This window comes from Prosopis cineraria, unplaced genomic scaffold, assembly GCF_029017545.1.
Source record: "Prosopis cineraria cultivar Desert tree isolate PC_DT_omini unplaced genomic scaffold, ASM2901754v1 PC3, whole genome shotgun sequence".
Classification (NCBI taxonomy): Eukaryota; Viridiplantae; Streptophyta; class Magnoliopsida; order Fabales; family Fabaceae; genus Prosopis; species Prosopis cineraria.
Window position 1 is genome coordinate 12,932,938 of NW_026555334.1, and position 8,969 is coordinate 12,941,906.

Consider the following 8,969-nt stretch of genomic DNA (forward strand, 5'->3'; position numbering starts at 1 on the left):
TCGAACAGATCAAGATCAGAGTGCAAAGTACAAGGCAGGGGCTAGGGCTTTGGCGCAATGAAGAAATTGAGAATGAGAGCAAAGTTGAGTGAGTGGCTCATATGCTAAGTGCTGTTGAGTAACAGTGTTGAGGTTTTTTTTTTCGATTAGAGTGCAAAATGCAAGGCAGAATTAAAACTTTTTTTCTAAGGCTTATTAATTAATAATTTATAAATTAATTTTAATTATATTAAAATAATTATATAGGACCAAATCGGACCACTTAGTCCAGATGCTTGGTCTCTAGTCTGGTCTTACTCGAAAAATTAGTCCTGTCTTTTTAGTCCTATAGGACCAGCATTTTACAAGACTGGACTGGACCGGATTTTCATGGGTCGAACCGGACCGAACAAGATCACGAGACTTTTGTACAGCCCTAAGTTCAACTACTCTATTGATGCACAAATGACAGAACATGCAACGAGATTTATATGAAAGGGAACCAATTACCTTATGCACGATTAATAATTACATAAACTATGGCACTTTATATGAAACTAATTTGAAATAAACTAATGAAGTTCATAAAATATAAAGCTAAAAGTGAGATTAAACACTCATTCATTGTGTCTATATATTCTTATACAACACAAACTCGAGACAAATAAAACATAAATTTAGTTTCTTTCATTGCTTAAAAATGGATATACTTTTACTTTCACGAAAGCTTTAAATTTTACTGTATTATTTTCTCGGCACAAGACTTGCTATGAATTTTAAGCAAAGACTTTGGTTACACGTAAGTAAAATAGACTTTTAAAATAAATGTCACATTTTTTTAAAAGGATTTATTTCAATAATAACATGTTATTAGTTTTTACAATTTTTTACTCTTGTACATACTTAAAAATATAAATGTTTTGTTTTGTTTTTGAACTTATTATTCATAGGATGTTATAAAAATACAATAAAGAATATTTTTTAAATGTTAATAATTGTGGTCAAGCATGTTTTAATCTTTTTTTAACAAAATGAAGAAAATGAGCATAACCAAAAAAATATTGTAAAAAAAAATTGAGAGAAAACAATTAAATTAAAAAAAAACAATTGACGGGCTCACAAGGCTATTAATTGTACTGTTTCATGAACAGTAAAATTCTTATATTTTATTATACATCAGATAAGGGAAGGAAAAAAAAAATTTAGGTTAGTTGTGCTTTGAAATTCACAGTGACTAAAGTTCAAAATATTTTTTCTAGGTTCAAATAACACTAATAAAGATAGTTATAAATTTTTTATCAATAAGATCTTTATATTGATAACAAAATTTTAATCAATAACCTTGTAAGTTATATTGAATTAAATTCTTATAAACTAGATTATCATTATCTACTAAATTTTGGACTTTTGAAATCAATGTACAAAATGTCACATAATAAAAATATAAAAATAAATAGGGAGAGTGACAGTTAAGTTTTAGAATGCTAAATTAATAAAAGTTAGCATCCCAACAAAAATTTTTAAAAAATAAGTTGAAAAAATTGATCTAAATAATTATAAATTCAGGAGTTTCAATTGTAAATACATATTAAAGTATCAAGTACAGTTATTAAATTATAACAGGAATTTTTATTTATAATTATTTGAATTAATATTTACAACTCTTTTTTTTTTAATTTTATTGGAAACATAACTATTGTTAACTTAAATTTTTAGAACCTAGTTGTCATTCTTTCAAATAAATATTGCATTCATATTGTTAAAAGAACACATACTCCGTCCTTTGGACAAAGTTTTAAAGTTGTATTTTTTTAAATATTAGACAATGATGAAAAAATTATTTTTTTTCAAAATATTGTGCGCCCTAATTCCACCAAGTTGTAATTTATGTACATATTTTTTTTGTGGTAATTGATTTATAAAATTGAAAATTAAAATATTTTTTTACAAATTTAAAAATACCAGCCAATTATAATTTTGTCTAATAATTAAGATGTAAAGAGGCTAAAGTGTTGGTAATAGAAAATAATGAACGTGAAGGTACAATTTTACTAGGGTCAAAGAGTATTTTTATCTTTTAACAATTTATTTAAGAGCACCTAATACCTTAAACTTACATATAGTATAATTTTTTTTAACATTAAAAATATTTTATATTTTTTAATATTTAACTCTTCTAAAAATAGTATATATTTTTAAATAAAGAGAGTATTAAATAAAAGTTTAAAATATCATATAATCTTACTTGAAAATTTAACTCATTTCACTATTGACAAGCAGTTGGTGTCTCAAGTAACGGGCATCAGGGAAAGTCAAAAGCTGCTTGGTGAAGCACAACACCGTACTGATTATGAATGAATTCGAATATGCTTTTTCATTGTCTAGTTGTAATTAACCTGTTCCTGTCTATGGGCTTGTTCTTGTCTTGCCACACTAGTTTGAAAAATAATGCACCGCTTCTTTAATTTGCCGGTTACACGTGTCTTCTTTTGATTTCTATTTTTTATTTTATTTAATGAAGAAGAAAAAAAAAGTTAGTTTAATTAATAAGATAATTGTACCATCTTAACCAAATATCTCAAATTTAAATATTAAAAATATAATACTTTCTCCATTCAAAAATATAAAATATTTTTAATCGACTCTCACCTCTCAATAAAGTAGTTACTTACTTTTAAATTAACCTTATTTTTTTATATTCATCCATATCAAACACCTTACAATAAATATAAAGTTATTATTAATAGAGATATTTTTTTAAAAAAATAATGATTATATCTTGAAAGACTCAAAATGTCTTGCATTTTTAAAATTTAATTTTTTAAAAAATATCTTATATTTTTAAGCGGCAGAAGTAGTATTGATAGCAAAGCTTCTATTTAAAAAGATTCAGTCACGACTTGCAACTTGATTCTAAACAAGTCTGAGTCTATTAAATTTTTTCAATTTAACATGGGGTATAAACTTAGAATATAGTAAAGTGTTAAAAAAATATGTGCATTTGTTTGTCTCCATCCATCCACACACACATACATGAAAGAGAATAATATGTTAATTTAAATTTGAATCTAAGTATTTCTAAAAGACTTTTGGTTTATTTTATAGATAGCTTTTAAAGAAAAAACTGGAAAAAAAAATTTTATCATCAAATGTCTCAAATTTAAATATTATAAATATAATAGTATTGGGAGCAAAGCTTCTATTCAAAAAGATTCAGCCACAACTCTTGATGCTAAATAAGTCTGAGCCTATTAATTTTACTTAATTTAATGTGGGGTATAACCTTAAAATATAAAGTGTTAAAAAAATATGTGCATTTGTTTATCTCCATCCATCCACACATGCATACACACAAATATACTCCACCTGGGGCCTACCCCCTCTCTTTAGCATGATTATTATTAAATTATTTATAAGCATGTTTATCTCCATTGCTTTTTGAACAGTGATGTTTCATGCTTGAAAAAGAAAGCTTTCATACCCGTTTTGTTGCTTGATCTTTTGAACACATTTAGTCTAAGTAAGCCTTAAACCAATTCAAGCTTGTTTTGTATTGTGTATTTGCGTGATTTGTCACTTATAGAAACTAACTTTTTTCATAATGCAATCCACACTTGAATACATATTGGTTTCACTTGTAATCTATCTAATAGAATGGCTTGATTTTATAATTAGCCATAAGAAGAGTGTTCCACGTGTGATTTATTATCTAGAATGACTTGGATTTTGTAATCAGCCATTTCATACGTGATAATTGGTTTGTTTCATGCGTGATTTGTTACCTATATTAGTTTTAGCATTCTGCTAGCTAATTTACGCATGAGAACTTGTGAGAACCACGCCTGTTTTTATCATACAAAATGACTTGCATCTTCTCACTTTATAAAATACGCATAAGTCACCTTAGTGTTCATACTTAAATTGTCATATATACATGATTGGAACTTGCCTAGCTTCATTTCACATGTGAATCTCTTGACTGCACTCAAGAAATGTCACCAATGGCTACATTCACTGTTCTAACGGTCTATACACTGTAAAACTATGTATATGATACAATTCAAGTCTAAAACAATAATGCTGATCAATTGAGTGAACTATTCATTGTTTGAACATTCTTAGAAGCTTTCAATTTGTGCATTAAAGATATTGTATTCATTTATTTACCATTCTCAATAAAACTTTGCAAAAAACTCTCATTATTTTCTAAGCTTCCATTATATTTAATCTACTCTTAATCTCGTTTATCTTTGAGAGAATTTTTTTTTAAACAAAGTTGAAATCTTAAAAAGAGACTTTTTCAAGATAATTATAACAACTTACTAATTGTAATAAGATTGGTTAATTGAAACAAGACTCTATATTCAAGAGTTGCAAAAAAGAAATATACATACATACATACATATATATATATATATATATATATGTATATTCAAGAGTTGCAAAGAGTTTGGGAAATAGTTTGAGTTATTTATTACTTATAAATAAATACTATGATTTATTTGAGTTTTTATATTGTGCCAGCGAGCGCGGGTCTTAACAAATTTCTCTCGTAAAATGCGAATATTAGAATCTCTTTAAAGTTGCGTAGAACTTGAAAATGCAGATGAGCATAAATTTGAACAATAATGTACTCATTTTAGTTTTAAATGGCTTCGTTTAAATGAAGATATTAAACATCCTTAAGCTAATCTCTCGGAGCAATGTTAGGTGACGTATAAAAATGTTAAAGTGACCAACTTTACTTAATTGTCAAACTATTTTGGTCTTATTTATAAATAATTTTAATGCATTTAACTGGAATAAGGAAAAACTTTAAAACTTATTAATTATGTTTAGAAATTTAGTAATTTTTTAACTTTACTCCTACTAAATATACATATTTAACAACATATTTTCTCTATTTAATATTTAATGGAGGACAAATGAGAAAATTTGTGATAAAAATTTAATGAGGTGATTTATAAATAGAACAAAAATAGAATTTTCTCTCTCTACTCTATAAATAGGATCAATGAAAGTATGCACCGGACTTTATATTTTGCCACATATATATGGAGTAATGATAATATTTTGACCAAGTAATTATATTGTTCTAACTTGGTTAAAAAGTGACAGGTATTTTTAACTGAATTTTAACCTCAATAAATTAATTAATTATATTTAAACTAATACAATCTTTTTATATTTATCTTTATTTAATAAGTTATTTTATTTGAAAATAAATATAAAATGATTTATTTATTAAGAAAATTTTAAAATAAATATATTAATTACATCTTAAAATATTAAAAATATTTTATATTTTTTGACATTAAATTTTTTAAAAAATAACTTATAGTATTTTTTAACTGAGGGAGGAGCGAGCATACTTATACCCATGTAGTAGCTGTGAAACCAACGTTCACATATATTTAAGATTACCTGTTCATGATTTTCAGGACCAATCCATCCATTTATCATTGATTACAACAACATCGAATTTCACGCGTACTTTCCTAGTTTTATAATACAACAATAATTATTGTTATGAAATTTAAATTTAAATACTTTTAAAAATAACATAATGTTGTCTAAAATTTAATAGATATTTTCTTTTACTTTAAGATTCTTTTTTCATATTTTAAAACTTGTACGCTAATTTCATACTTATACATTGATTGGGAGCCCAAAAAAATATTGTTTGTATTCAACCCCCATGCCATATTTACTGCCCTGCAACATTGCAATTTGCAAGGTATTGAGGTCTATTTTGGAGTCTGAAAAAGGTTCCTCCCCAGATACACCTGTAATGGGCTCCAGGCCCATATATTCGGTAAGAAAGCTTACTTATTGGGCCTAAATGAATGGGCTTGCAAAGATCCAAAATATTGTTTGGGCCTTTTAGAGGAGGCATGGATTCGTTGAATCGCAGTTCACATGAAGATAATGAAATTGACTCCCACAAAACAAAAAGTAACCAAAAGAGAGCTGGATGGTGGGGACCAGGGCGTGTATTTTTATAACAAGGGGTTGGTTCGTCGGGATAAATAGGAAAGGGGAGTCAACTTCCTTCCTTCCTTCCTTATTGTTGCTTTTTTTTTTTTTTTTGGGAATCTAGGCTTCTTTACAACTAGGTAAGTAATTTGCATGCCCCTTTAATCTTATTTAAAATTTATTTTTAATATATTTTATTAGAATTAAAGAAAATTTTAAAACCCTGAGTAATAAATTTTTAATTTTATCTTTATTAAATATACATATTTTAACAATATTTTTTTTTCTCTCCAACATTTAATGAAGAATAAAAGACAAATTTTATGATGATAATTTATTAATGTGACTTATAAATATGATAAAAAATTTTTTTACTTTATAAATAAGATCAAGAAAGTATAAATGCAAAGGAGGTTTCTTGGTCTCAAATATAAGGGGAAAAAAGTACCACTTGTTATGTACGGCTAAAGACACTATCCTATTTTAAAGGGCGATTCTTAGTAAAAACAGCATATTCCATTCATTTGTGAGGCGGCTGGCTGGATTCAAATCCTCTGAAATTGAAATTAGTGAATGTGGGTGAACTTTTCTTTTTCTTTTTAGGATTTTTACTCATTTCATAATTTTTTATAAAATATAAAATTTTCTTCCTCTTTTTTAAAAATAAAAAATTTGTCCAAATTTACAAATATCAAATTTAGAGGATTCAAATCCAGGCTGGCCATACTGCCAAATTTTTGTGCTTTTTTTTTTTAAAGAAAATTATTCTTTTCACTCTTCTATTTTCCTTTAATTTCATTTCTTCTCCTTAAACCATCTTTTAAATATAATAGCATTACGAATATAAAATTGCAAGATTGCATCTTTGTGAAAAAAAAAAACACTATATGTAAGCATGGGTTGGATAAAATATAACAGTATCATGCATGGTTTGAAAAAAACCACTTGATACAGGGTCTGTATAAAGAATTCAATGTGTCATATAAAAGGTTCGAATAAAGAAATACCAAAAGAAAGGATCTGATTTTAACAACAAAATTTAAGTCATTTCTGAGATTGATTTGCAGTGGCAAAACCATAACCCTGGCTCGGGGTGCGGTTTAATTTAAAATTATTATTTTTAAAATCAGGCTAGATATTAAATTAAAAAGGTTCAGTGGTTCACAATTTATATGATTCAATCGGGTTAAATCAATGGTCAAACTGGTAATATAATAATTAAATTAAAAAAGATTATATATGTATGTAATAATATAAATATAAGAAATAAATATGAAATTGCTATTTAATTTAAAAAAGTTAAATATTTTAAATTTATCATGAATTAACAAGCACATAATACATCATAACATTAAATGATTAAAAAAATTGGTCATTTTTTAAAAAAATTCAATAAAAAAAAAGTTTTTTTGAATGGTCTGATTTTTTGGTTTGACTATCTGTTCAAAACAGCCCAACTTAACTCAATTTTCAAAATAATTTTTATATATTGACTGAACTGGAATCCAAATCGGTCGACGGTCCAACCATCTGGTTCAATTTTAAAATCATTGTTTAAAATAAAAATATTAATATTATAAAAAGTAAAAATCTAATAATTGAAAAATAATCATATACCTTACAAGAATAGAGGTGAAAAATAATAAAAAAATTAATGTTTTTTGATTTCATGTTATAAAATTATATTGTAGAGCAAGAAAACAAGTAAATAATTAAAAAAATCATTGTGAAAATTTTGGGTTAAATTTTGGGTTAAATAATGATATATATATATATATATATATTATAAAGGTTGTCTCGTGTGTGGTAAGAGTTTAATATTTTGGGTTACAATTTATTATGCTTATGCTAATTATTATGGATTTGAGAAATTTGTAATTAATATATTTAAATTTTGATTAGAGTTTAAGTGATCTCAAGTAATTAATTAAAGATACAAGTGTAAAATATGAAAATATAGGGTACAATTGTGTAAAACATTGAATTTCACACTATGAAGTTGTACTTTTAGCCAAGTTGAGGGGTTGCATTTGCCTTCCCTCAATTCAACGTGCCTTGGCGATTGTTGATTTGCATATTTTAGTGGCTAGTGCTTAGGCCGGGAGGGCGGCGAGCTGACTGGCTCATCCCATGTTTCTTGCTTATTAATCGAGAGACACTTCTTCATTTGATTCTATACATAAGTAGTTGCATATAAAAGATAAAGTATTCATAAAAATGGTGTATTTAATTAGAATAAATTGAGAGTTTTTTTGGACGATATCAATGATTTAATTACCCATCATGAATTCTAATAAAATACTTATAAGTAACTTAGATATAAATGAAAGGAATATGTAGGTTTGGTTGTAATAAGGCTGTAAAGTTTTTTGCAAGTGAAGCTAAAAGAAAGATGAATGTGAGTTGGTGTGTTGTTCTCATATCCATCTATCATGACTCGGGTGCCGAATCTTGATAGAGTTACAGCATTGCATTTTTCTGCTAATACTATTTATGCTGGTTTGTTCAAAATAGGAATTAGTTAATTACTCTGTTACTTATTTTTTTTTCTTTTTTGTTTGTGCTTGAACTGGTTATTGTATTTTGTGTTTGGTTTTTTTTTTGGGTGAGCTTTTATGTGTTAGGTTATGTTTGTAAGTTTTTTTAGTATTTTTTTAACTTCAACTGTTAGTGTGTGTGTTGCAATTTTATTTGGTGATTAATAAAATGAACTCTTTTTTGATAAAAACAAAAAACAAAAACAAAAGTTTGGCTGTACAAAAGTTTGTTTGTTCACTTCACAAAGTCCAATGCATGGTGATGGAAAAAGTTTTAGTGTGCCAATAAGCATTGATTCTAATAAAAAATGTTATGATTGTTTAACTGAGTCTTCGTTCAAGTTTAGGCAAATGAATAAAATATTTTTAAAAGAACCATCTCCGATTGATGTGACATCGTTCGAATCTTACCCAGCTAATTATATATACTATATATATACAAAGTTTAACTCCACAAGTAGTTGGATTGACTTAAGC